The sequence below is a fragment of the Amphibalanus amphitrite genome, unplaced genomic scaffold (assembly GCF_019059575.1).
Source record: "Amphibalanus amphitrite isolate SeventyFive unplaced genomic scaffold, NRLGWU_Aamphi_draft 000323F_arrow, whole genome shotgun sequence".
Taxonomy (NCBI): domain Eukaryota; kingdom Metazoa; phylum Arthropoda; class Thecostraca; order Balanomorpha; family Balanidae; genus Amphibalanus; species Amphibalanus amphitrite.
Genome location: NW_024881818.1, coordinates 75,114 through 88,049, shown reverse-complemented (window position 1 = coordinate 88,049; position 12,936 = coordinate 75,114).

Sequence of the window (12,936 nt, the reverse complement as noted above, 5' to 3'; positions counted from 1 at the left end):
TCTAGATCTAGTATCTCGCACCTAACTGTGGGACCGATTCCCTTCTCTTATATCGTGGTAAAGAGAACACACGTTCGAGCCCCGCTGTCCACCGACCGAGGGCTAGGGTCGGCGGCCGGGCCATGACGCGTTGGGGGAGCGCGTCTCCGAATGACAGCGAGGCTCGAACGTGTGTTCTCTTTACCACGATATAAGAGAAGGGAATCGGTCCCACATAACGCATGAAGATGCATTAAAAGTTATTGGAATACGACTGAGGGTGGCAGACCGTTTCCCATTGTCTCCCGCTGCCTCTCGTCATTCTGACAATTCCAGCACATATACCTACTCGTAGATGGATGCGTCATCATTCCGTCGACTTCCGTAAGTGCCACACGATTCTCGACACGAGCGGGTTTACTGAACCAGCTGCAACATTTCCCCCATTTCCCTGGTGATACCGACATGCGGTTGCGACCAGTTTCAACAATGCTCGGACAAGGTAAAGCGGGGGAAATAACGATTGATAATTGGAGCTCAGAAACTAGGAAGATGCAGTGTTCCCGTTTTTGCGTCAGAACGCGGGAACCCCAGGGGGATCGGCTCGATCTGCCTCGACCTTGCAGGCGCTCAGACGTTAATAATCTGCAGGGTCCGTCGGCCAACTCTCACTGTGGTGAAAACCACCGTTATCAAGCGACTGGCGTGCTGGGTAACGGTGACGTTTTTCTGTGCTAATAACAATCGCTTTATTAATACATTTTAGTGTGCTGCAGGATTCCGAGGCACAACAACCCTGCATTGTGTTGTATAGTCTCATTTCGTAGGCGCAAACTGCCCCATGGCAGTGAGTTCAAGTCTGAGCAGGGGAATTTCCTAGAAGTCCTCAGTCCTCAGTCCACTGCTCCGCCTCCCGATGTTACAAACAGGCGTGTTCACTAACAAGTACCGAGAAGCATAACTCTAATATGGCCAATACTCATGCCTTTTTCTGAGGTTTAGAACGATATTGATTTATTTGTCGCTCGTCATTTGCACATGAGCATTCAATGATCAGCCAGACATGGCAGGGATAGCGGAAGAAGGAATATCCACTGACCACCGTTCATCCTATCTGACCACCGTTCGTTCCACAGTTCTCTATATACCGTGGTTCAGTCCTCACGCCGGAAATAAAGCAAATGAGCCATGTAATGTCCTGAACGTGGGCAACGCCGTTCACCGGATGTTCACCTGGGACCTTGCCTGGGACGTCACATGAGGGACATCACATGAGCCTACTGTTCTGCGTGTCATTGTTAATATTCTAAAATAATAAAAATAACTCCCTATAAAAATGATACGCAGGTTTATTACCAAAATATAAACCTAGAAAAAACGGATAACAGCTTCTACCCTCAATCGTCGCCTTTTGCAAATCTTTTTAAAAATGAGATTTCATTTCATGACAATTTATGAATTCAACTTCCCTACAACGGCGCTGACCCATGTGTAAAAGTGTGCATTTTACAGAATACAGACCGAGGACTTTCCTCTGCAGATTCTCCGAGAATCGAGATTGTACTGCTTTTTATACAACAGCGTACCTAAATGATAAAATTGTCGCATTTTTCCCCAAGTACTTCCTCTGTGCATACATAACATCAGCAGCACCCCTTAAAATATCAAAGAAGAAAAAAAGAGACAGCTTCAATAGAAAAACAGCCAACGACAGCTTCGGGCGGTGCCCGCCATACCTATAGGTAAGAGCCTTTTTGGGATTAAGGGTATCTTTTCAAACAATGAGTTCACTTCCTCGCAGCTGGCGCAGTATGCGAATAAGTGTGGCTGACAAATCGACCGTGTACCAAAATATTTTTTTCTTTTGCTGAAACTATAGGTCCCTTGCCGAAAATATGAGATTGCATAGCTTGTTATACAACAGCATAAATGATAAAACTGTCACATTTTCCCCCAAGCACTTCCTCTATGGGTACCAACGACTGCACCCCTGATACAGTTGAACAATCCCATTCCGGCCAGGGAAGACCCCGGTCGCGGGGCGGGGCTCCTCCCGACCTCTTCAAAGGGGCACGGCGACCGGCTGTCAGCGCTTAGTCACCAGCCCGTCGCACAACACTCAGATTTCAGAATCATGGGACCATGATGCCTAGCTGGCCCGATACAAATGCATCAGTGCCAGCACACTTGTTTCTCAACGCTTCCCCCGTACTTTCGGCACGGTACTTTCCGCTAAGCAACTAATGAATAGTTTCCAATCATAAGAAAAGTCCTATATGGTCAGTAAAAAAGGAACTTTAGCGGGGCGTCCCTCCTAGCGATTCTCTGCGCGGGAAATCTAGCGCCGTATCCCTCTATCTGCAGAACAAGCGGTACCTGTCGGTGCCGTCACGCCGTGCACGGCCGGCAGAGCCGCTGCTCATGGGCGGGCTGCCCTCAGGTCTGCGCACCGCCATATGGCCTCAGCTGATCGTGGCTGGGAAGTCCATCCAATTAAGCCCGGGCCTACCACAGCGGCAGGGGCGGATCCAGAAAATCTCCAAGGGAGGGGCCATTAGAAACCAGGAGGCCCCCCCATAATCCCACCTGTTGGAGGCCCCATCTTCCCACTTGTTGGGCCACCCCCCCCAAAAAAAACTGTGTCTATTGAGCTTATCTAGCTGTTCAGGCAACATCTCAACATCTGTGCAGGCTTGGAGGCCCTCTGTGCAGGTTAGGAGGCCCTGTAAAAGTGGTCATCTCCGTGAGTATAAGAGACCTCCAAGTTATGAAAAGCTTTACCAATCTTCTAACAAAGAAGTCTTCTCAGCTAGTCTTCTAAGAAATAACTAAGTGGGTAGGGTAAAAAAAACTCATCGGATTTCGGCCACTTTATTTTCAGGAGGCCCCCTTTTCAGCTTTTTAACTTTTGAACTTTTTATTTTATTTTTGAAAAAAAAAATCGGCCAAGGGGGGGGGGCCATGGCCCCCATGGCCCCCCCTTGTATCCGCGCCTGCACAGCGGTGGGCACCAGTTATAAGGTGCGTCAGTGTGGTGCAAAACGGGCGATACCCGCGCCGAAAGGGTGCTTGGATAGTTTCATTGTTGCTGTTATCGGCGAGCTCAAGTGCGCTATCAATGAATGAGTGGGTAGGACGTATTAAAGTTGCTGATCATCCGCTATCTGGCGAGGTTCATAGGATCGCTGTGCTTAGACGCTTGTATTAGAAGAGGCATTTAAACATATTATTACCTGGATCACTTGCGATAACATGCCTATCTACGTCTACATGCGTATAGTTATACAGGAGAGTGAACACTTACCTGCGAATGCCCCCGTAAATCGTAATGCAATTAACGGTGCCGTAAGCAACATAGCGCACGCGTCGCAAAAAGCTACGACTCAGCCATCCGCATTCTGCACATTATATGCAGGAGCCAAACTCAAAATCGTCACGGTCCAGACTCAGAGACAGTAAATCGTGATGCAAATAAGCCAAGGTTCATGCAAATGGCCATACAAATCCTCTAAGCTGTCGAGGACGGTCTTGGTAGGCTCTCGGCTCTCAGGACCTTACGCGTTCTCGCGCCCTCCGGAAGCTTTGGTATTTCACCCACTATTTGGTTCGGGACGGTAGTTTGAACATTGAATAATCATCTTTATGTTTACATGATTAATGTTATCAATGTCATCTACCTGAATTATCACACCCGGGCCACTGCCAGGGCAATTCAACGCATGAATCAGATAAAAAGGCAAAAAAGGTACCTATACCAGTAGATCACCAAAGATTAACCTATCGAGCTTCATCCCATAAATTCTCACAAAAACGGCACTGTTCGGTATCTACCCTGAATGACGCGTCAAAAGACGTCTAATGACTAATCGAATACTGTTAACCCGTGGTCCTCTCGTCGAGACACGTCGAATGAACTATATGTTGAACTTGAAAGATCATATTGAAAATTTGACCTCAGTTCAAGGTCATTAACTGACTAGAAAGGGTCATGTTGCATATCAGTCGATCTGTATCGTCGAGCTTAACACATCTGAAGTGTTTCCACCGCTCTAGCACGTCTCTATCAAAAGTTATAGTAAAAAAACTGCTGGTGACCTTTCATGAGCTGAGATAACCTCAGGGGCACAGAGAGGGGCGACAGGTGCAATTTTCCGATTCAGTGCGTCATGTCTACCTGTAAAAAAGCGATGTTTGAGAGTGTTTAGAACGACATTCGTCCAAAAGAGGCGTATTTCAATTTTCTCCCATTGACCCAATTCACCCAATGAAGAGGTCGCAAAATTGACCTAACCCTAGGTCACATATAATATTCCAAGATAAACATTTTATACACACTGATACTCTTACCAGTAAAACGCCTTTTGGGCGAAGAACGAGCGAGCGAGATAGTGAGCCCTGCACGTGCAGAAGGGCGAGAGGGTACTTCCAACGGGCTTGTGCAAAGCACCCTTCTAACCGGTCGCTAGCGGTGTACCAAATTTGAACGCAATCGGCCCAGCCGTTCCTGAGATCTGGAAGCGGCATTCTGCACGTGCGCACGTGCAAACGGGGTCCAAAATGACTTTTGCACGGCACCCTACTAACTGGTCCCCAACCGTGTACCAAATTTGAGCGCAATCGGCCCAGCCATTCTCGAGATCTGGAAGCGCCCCCTGCACGTGCGCACGTGCAGTAGGGGAGAGCGGGGTCATTTGGCCGCCCGGGTCACTTTGGCCGCCCCATGCCTACGCGTTTTGACGGTCCCGAGCGATTATTTTTGAATATGGCACCATCCGCCGTCATAAGAACTACTTTGGAAAGAAACTAAGGAAACTTGGCGACGCCCAGTTTTTTGTAGAGCCAACGATGTTTGAATTTTGGCTAAAAAAAAACGTAACTTTTTCTTCTTTACGAAAAGTTGCATGGTGTCCCTTATTTAGGTAACATCAAAATTTTAACTCTATTGGTAGAACAATCTGGTAATTCAGGGAGCTGTCTGATCCTTTTGCAAGTTTAAGTAACAATTTTTGCTTGTCTGCGGACCTCTTTTCCTAAAAATGTCATATTGGGGTAAATTGGCCGCCCCATACGGGGCGAATTGGCCGCCCAGCGACTCAGTTGATTTTTTGCCTAGTCTGCGAGCGACGCGCTGCGCTGGCTAAGTTCTGCCACTGAGGGTGGTAATGCGGCGCAGTCTAAATGCAAGGGACGAGCTAACCAAGGTGTCCGCTGATTGGCTTTCGGCACCCGGCGGCAGATGGTGAACCCGGGAAGTCACATCGACCTCTACCAGGTGGCGCCGATTTTTCGTCGTGCCTAAGACGCCACCTTCACGCGGAAGAACATCCTTAGGATTCGAAGCAGCCGGGATATCGCCGCTCAACCGGGAATCTTCGACGACGAAGACTTTGCGCCGACGGCGGTCTTCGTACCGGTCGTCGCCCCAGCGACGGCAGATCAGCACGCCGCGGCATCGGCCGTGCTCCAGCCGCCAGCCTCGGCCGTGCTCCAGCCGCCTGCCGCGGCTGTGCTCCAGCCGCCTGCTGTCGCCGTGTCTTAGTTGCTTGTCGGAAGCCCAGAATCCATCCGACCACTTCCGCAGCTGCGCATCAACGTTCGAAAAGCCGGTCGGAAGAAAAGGCGTTCTAAAATCATGACTAGCAGCCCGGAACGGACGGCTTTGGAGGACGAGCAACAGGCACGTATGGCGAGGAGCAAAAAGCGGGGTCCACAAGCTGGACCGTCGAAGAAGCTGGGGCGCAAAGGTGAAGAACTGTGAAGCGCAGTGATGACTGGACATGTGTCCATGCCGTCAGGACCGTATTTTATAGTGATGTCAATCGGAACTTGAATCTTCGGAATTCCGAATTTGTCCAATGTCCAATTCGGAATTCGGTTGGACAATGACAGCAGGCTTTGGACAACTTTGGACAATCGCTTGCTACACCTCAATTTTTTATATAAAGTAATCGTGTTTTACATTGATTGGCTATAAGAAAGCTCAGCTTTCGATATGATTATCACTTTTGAGCTGGTAACGGTACATTAAAAGCAAATTAATTAACAGTGTTGAGTGTAAACTATTGCGTAACTAGGTGTCGGACATCTTTGGACAAATGGCTGGCTTGGACATTTTTGGACGGACAGTCGACGTAAGCATTGGACATTGGACGGACATTGGACATACGTTTTCTGAAATTGACACCACTAGTATTTTACAGTGGATGTGTTTAAGTGCTGGATCGAAGACGGGGCCTGCTGGAAACGTTTTTATTTCATGTTTACGACAGAGTTTGAAATAAACAAACAACTCGTGCACAAAGGACTTTTTTGCAGTGCGATTGTCGTCTAAAGCAATCTACGATTTGGCGGCCATTACAGTTGGCTGTTGTTATCACTGGGCAGTGCTCAACTCATGAGTCGTAAGCTCGTAAATCAAATGTGGCTCCTCACTTGCACTGATTCAAATGAATCGAGTGTAAGCCTAGTCCTTTGAAAAATTAAGGATTTCAGGCGAATCAAAGATGAGCCACAATGCTCATCAGTTGTGTCAGCATTGGGGCACCTGGATCGTCACATCAGTCATGCATCGAGTTAATTCAGAATTCATGAGTTAAGCACAATCTTGGGCGTCAATATTTCAGGTTGTCTCAGCTCTGTAATGGGTACATCTCTGAATCACATGCCCGGCCAAATGACCCCACTCCCCCGGCCAAATGACCCCGGTACCGGGGTCATTTGGCCGCCGTGCAGTCTTTGAAAGAACGATTAATTACTACCGAAACGAGATGTCCCGGCATGATCCAAGTAATAGGCCGGAACAACAATTGAACGCCCCACACCCCTCCATGGAGAAATCGACCAAACGCGCACTCGTTTTCTCAAAATATCGTTTTTACAAAAGGGCGGCCAAATCGCCCCGTTCTCCCCTAGCACCCTAACCGCAACACATGGGAATGCATTGCCTGGTGGGTGCCTACCTGTACGCCAAGTTTCAAAATCGCCCCAGTAATTACCGAGTTACTGAAATGGGAACAAATTTGGCACCTCTTATTGTTGTATTTTGCACGTGCAGTGGGGGTCACTCACATAGATGAAGAGTATCCGACCTTTGGTAGAAGGGATGCAGCTACCCTATAAAAATGACCGCAAGACAATCGCTCAAGCCGCTGCTGAGATATGGCCTCTCAAAATCATTACTTTTGCAAAACTGCTTGAACACCCTTGACTTTTCACGTGGCACGTGCTACGGCGGTCACTGAGATGTATCAAAAGTAGTCAATTACGGGGTAGAAGGGATGGGGCTACCCAGCAAAAAAGACCACAGGCCATTCGGTCCAGCGGTTGCTGAGATATAAGCCTCTCAAAAGCGTTACAGGCCGGGCCGCTCATACTGAGATTTTTCCGTTATATTGAAAAGACTTCGCTTCGCTCGCTGCGCTCGCTCGCTCGTAATCAATCGCTGAAAGTTTCAAAGCGATCGTTATGTTGGTGTAGCTACAACGAGCCTTTGAACTTTTTCTGAGGTAAATCACTTCACGTGATCTGGTGACCTGACCTTGAATGACTCGGGTCTAAAATTTTCACAACATGTGCGGAAAAGATGGATGGACAGGTGTACCAAAACAGAGCGCGCCGCCGTTTTTATTATTTCGCGAAAAACCAGAAGGGGGCGTGAACCCCCCCCCCCCCCCAGCACGGGCTAACAGAAAAGACATACCTAGAACAGTACTTCATTCCAGAAGGAGTGCAAATGCTCGCAAAAAGGTTTGCAACAAACCGTTCGTTCACACATTAAATAGTTAATCTTGAAGCTTGGACAGACTTCAGGAATACCTAAATGCTTCCTTCAGTGCGCAACTCTAAAGCGAATGTCATCAAGACTTATTAAAAATGTGTTGCATGACAACTTGTTTTGCTTACGGATCAGTGAGACAAGTAGGTACTTTGTTGTACCACAACAAGCAAATTTTTTGGCGATGACAAAATGCATCGCATTTTTGGCATTCCTGCGGTCCTTTCACACTAGCATGCGCGTTACATTAAACTGGTTGTAGGGTTGTAGGACTTCCTCTCAGATTTACATTCGCCTTTCAGTGAAACGTTTCGACTTACCTGACAAAGTTTTACAGCATATGATGTCATCTCTGACTTTACCGACCACGTTCACGTCATTGCTACATGCACCCTGCCATTGTTTTATGTAATACAGAAGCACGCACTTAATTCAGGCCCACTGTGACGCGTCTTGCCACGACCGCAAAGTACAAACTGACACTTGACAGAGCTGTAGACTTCTCAAGGTCTCCACCAGGTTCTCAGGATTGGGTGGTCCAACACAAAAATGTCGACCATTATGCATTAGGCCGCATTAGGGAAGTGAAATTATTAGGGAGGTCGTCCGGAACTCCGCCCCTCCCCCCCCCCCATGTTATAAATACCTATGTTATTCCTAGGTGTACGGCCCTCCAGCAAAAGAGTGGTTGGTTAGCCTATGTGCTTTTGGTGTAATAACTTTGAATGACAGAGACACTCCTTTAAAATGACTCAATATAAATGAGAAGAGGGATCGTGCACACACTTCGGCAATGGTTTTCAACAGCCATTAGACGTATTCATTAATGCAGATCGCTTATTGTGATGTTGGCAACCAACCACTAAATACCTGGAGGGCCGTACCTACCGAACAACCCTGCAGAAAACAGCTGTTTGTTGCATGCTGTATCGCAATCAAACACCCATTTCTTCTGCATCCACTGGGATAAAAATCGAATGGTGTTACAGAGCGGCGAAAGCTGCTAGACTTGTCGAGCAGCAATCTGACGGCAACGCGGGGTCAAACACCTGCCGATACCAATCTTGGGAAGTTCCCACATAAACGTGCCACATGGATATAATCGCGGCGACTCATTTGATAGCTGCGATACAAGTAGTCTCTAAGCTTGCAGCGGATAGTCAATTCTGGCGGAGCGCAGCGGACTTTCCGACCCGGCGACCGTTGTGCCCGCCTGGCATCTCGACTAAGCCCGCAGCAGACATGTGCATGAGCAGATATCACGGCGCTCTTATATGAGCTATCTAATTGAAAAAGAGCTGGGCCGGGGCGGCTGATCACGCAAGAGGAAGTTCCGTTATAGCCTCTCCCCGCTCCCTAAATAGACGTCGGCTGCTGCTGTCACCCCCAGTGCAGAACGAGTCTGCAATGAGCATCACCAAAGGAAATAAAAACATCGCTGATCAGTAAGTCATTGTGCCATCCTCAATCCTCATGGAGCCTTGAACCGAGCATCTACCAACAGACAACAGATCGCTTTGATGATTTTTAGGGAGCCGTATAATAGCAAAAACGAAACCATACAGCTCATGATTGAGCCCCAGACGAAGCACACCAGACCAGACCCTGGCGCGCTCTCTGAAGTCCGATCGTTGATGGGTGCGGCGCACGCGCCTCCGCCGGGGCTCAGTGAGCCGGGACTGAGCCGCTGAGTGGCTGAGCCGCTCCGTCGGCCGCCGTTGGTCAGGACAGGGATTTTCGGCGGCTCCCCGGCCGCAGGCAGAGCAGGTGGGAAGGGATCACGTCCGATACCGACCCGCTCGGGATGACCGCTCACGGTCGCCGAAACTGACCGCTAACGGCCCGCCGACTAAAACTGACTGCTCACGCTCTCCGATCGGCCGAACACGTGCTGAACTCAAGTCGTGATTGGGCCAAACGTGATTGGGCCAACCGTCCGGCCAGCTCCGTCGCTGGCCGGACGGTGCACGGCAGCTATATTTAGGCACCGCGGCGGATGCCATGGCTCCAATGCGGTTGTTCCCCTGCAGTCGGATCGTTCGACTAAGTGGATAGAAGTCAGATGAGAAGCCGGCTCAGCTTTCAGGAGACATTTAGAGACCAGAAGCTTGCCATAAGAGACGATCGTGGTTGCACCCGTTGCATCAACCGGGATGGGACGGCTAACGACGTTCACTGTTGTCCGCAGCTTGACGTTATTTAGTCGGCACCAGAGCTCACCGTTGTCGGCAAGCGTGGCGTTATGAGAAGGGGAGGGGTAAGCCGGGCGCCTATCTTTGTGGCGGCAGGAAACTCCGAGCCTGGAGTACCTATCGCCCGAAATGGGCCAGGGCCGGTGACCAGGCCCGGTGGGCCGCTGCCGCCCCGAGATGCTCCGCGGACGGCCCAAATCTAGCCTTAGGTGGCCTCGTTTCCCAAATGCTTATCTCAGACTGGGAATTTCCGCCCCAAGCTGGTAGCTTAGGAACATTTTCTTCAATTACCTTACACGTGATCAGTGCTGCAGACGCTGCATTCCGTCTCGCAATGTCGCTGCTAAGCTGTGATGGTAAGAAAGTAGGGGAACAGTTACCTTAGGTTGATCCTTGTTCTTCAATTTCCGACGGTATAGGACATAACGGAGTCTCGATCAACTATCAGTTAATGAGCGGATGATACAAAGTTTTTGCTGAGTCTGTACAAGTATTTCCGATCCTTGAAAACAATCTTCCATGGATAACATTTCCAAGTTATATGAGCCAATTGAGCCATTACGGGCTAGGCGTCGACGTCAAGCATTTTTTTCTTCAAAAATGTTCACGTAGGCCAGACGAGAGAGGAATGAAAGCAGCTTTAACAATAAACGGTTAAACAAATGGAGAAGGAGTTAAACTCATCATTCCAGCAAGCTGAACATCTTCTGGAAATACATATACTCAGAGCTATGGTTCAGGAATAAGCTTGCTGAGGGAACATCTGACTTCTTGTTCTTCATTCCGGCCTGTGAGACCTGTCATGGGTAAGCCCATGCCACTTCAGATTTAGCGTCTATACGTCGAGCGAAAGCAGACCGTCAAAACAGCTCCGCCACTCTCACAATAAGCTGCGGGCGCCTTTCCCGTAGCTCGGCTTAGCTCACTCGGCCGAGCTAGCACAGCGCGGTGGCCGGCTGGCGGCACATCGCCATTCATCACCTATGCAGGAAAAGCGGCCGACGGAAAACAGCCGCTGGTGGCGGTCGGCTGGTGAGACCGGCTCGGGCCGTCCCCGGCCCGGCCCGGAGGCCGCGGCGCTGCGTCAGGAGCCGAGTCTTCCTCTGTGAACGGGTGGCACCGCCGCGCGGCCGGCACCGGTGTCAGCTCAGTCCCACGCACAAGGGGGAAAAGCTCAAATTATTGAGCGCTCAAAATATTGAGCGTGTGACGTCAGAGGCTTCCATAGGCGTAATGCTGAGGGCTCAAAAAATTGAGCCGTTTCAGGAACACGTTTTGCAAAAGCAACTCGCAACACCTAGGGAGAAATGGCAACACCCTAGGAGAATCACTAATGGTGCAAAACAGATTAGGCTTTCATATTTTTCACTGCTCAAGCTTCAATGATTGGGGGAACACCACTTTATAGGTCGAAATCTTACGGCATACCAGGATGACTTAAAAACAGGCCAATATTTATGTCGAAATAAAAGTTATTTTTTGTCCATTCACGTTTTTTACTAGGGTTCTGTTGGAAAGAGCATTTTTCATACTACCCAAAATGATTGCGATTCAATTTCACATTACCCATATCGGAGAATATTTTTCATTTGGCGGCGCCGTTTGTTTATTTCGTCGCGACGTCTCCGGTCGCGTGGTTGTCGTCGTCCTTGTGTTGAAGGTAAGTTTTTATCGTTTTAGTTGTACTTAGATGTTAAAAGGTACACTGAAAAGTTTGAATATGCTGTAATTTTAAATTTGGAAACACGTAAACGTCAATCAAATCACGTTTTCCTCGATTTGCGTGCAGATAAGTAACTGTCGACGAAAGTGGCGCCATCCGATATGATGTTTTGAAGGAAGGAGACACAACATATTTACGTGAAAATTTTTGTTTTTTAGTGGTCTAAGTGCTTCAAAGAGGCTGTGAATGTTTTCTTCACACAATTTTTCATTAGTTATGACGAGGTAAAAGGTAGTTTCAGTCTTAACTTTCATATAATTGACATTAAAACATATGATAGTCCACTGCCATCAGTGATTGAGTACCTTGATATTTGGCATTTCTTATTAATTTGAATGTATTCTCTATCCATATGTCCTGATAGTAAGTGACAATACTCTGCCAATATGTTTCCATAGTTTTCACATTCATTTTCCAGTCCTTTACATAACATCACAATTTATAATCAACAAAACTCAACTCCTTCATTACTTCACAACACTGACAGCATGACAGACTGACAGTCAACTATTGTGTGGGTGAATGCTGAAACAGGATAGCCACTTTGCTAACTGGCTCGCTCATATGATCCTTTATATCATTTCCATCTGAAGGATCGGAGTCAACGGAAAAGGAAGGCCACTTTCAAGCCTCAAGGTCTAGGCCGCCAGACGCCAGTCGGCAGTCACCACCAAATTTATAATAGATTAATTCATTATTATACTTTGAGACCCTTAGGTCACTGCATCAGCATCACATTTTCAGTTTCAATATAGTAAAGGTTTTTATTTGTATGATGTGAAATATTTTCCTGAATCAGAATTTAATTATCCCTAGGTACCTGGTAGAGGTTTTGGATTTAATGCTCATTGTTGGTGTGCAGTCAGGATTTTTTGACAGGTCCAGATAGGGAATCCTGAGCAATTTTATAGTAAAGTGGTCTCCTTATAATCACCACACATTTTATCAAAAGCATTTGCAGAATTCATTCAATGAAGAATTTTATCAATGTTCACCCATTTCTTAGACGACCTAGGCTGCATCTTTTTTTAGTTCCTGTTGTATGACATAGTTTCCGTTTTGTTCCACTGCATAAAGAAAAAAATCGTTTGAGATCACCAAACAGCTTTTCTTTTTCTGGCAGGTCTGCACAACCAAGCGGTCGCTGGCGAGGACGTCGGCCGTCCCTGTGGGTAAGGTCATCTGCTCAGCCTTTGTGGAGATCAGCAAGACGTCACCAAGATGAAGACTTCGCTGGAGCAGAAGCCACTGACCCGTGTCCGATCGGG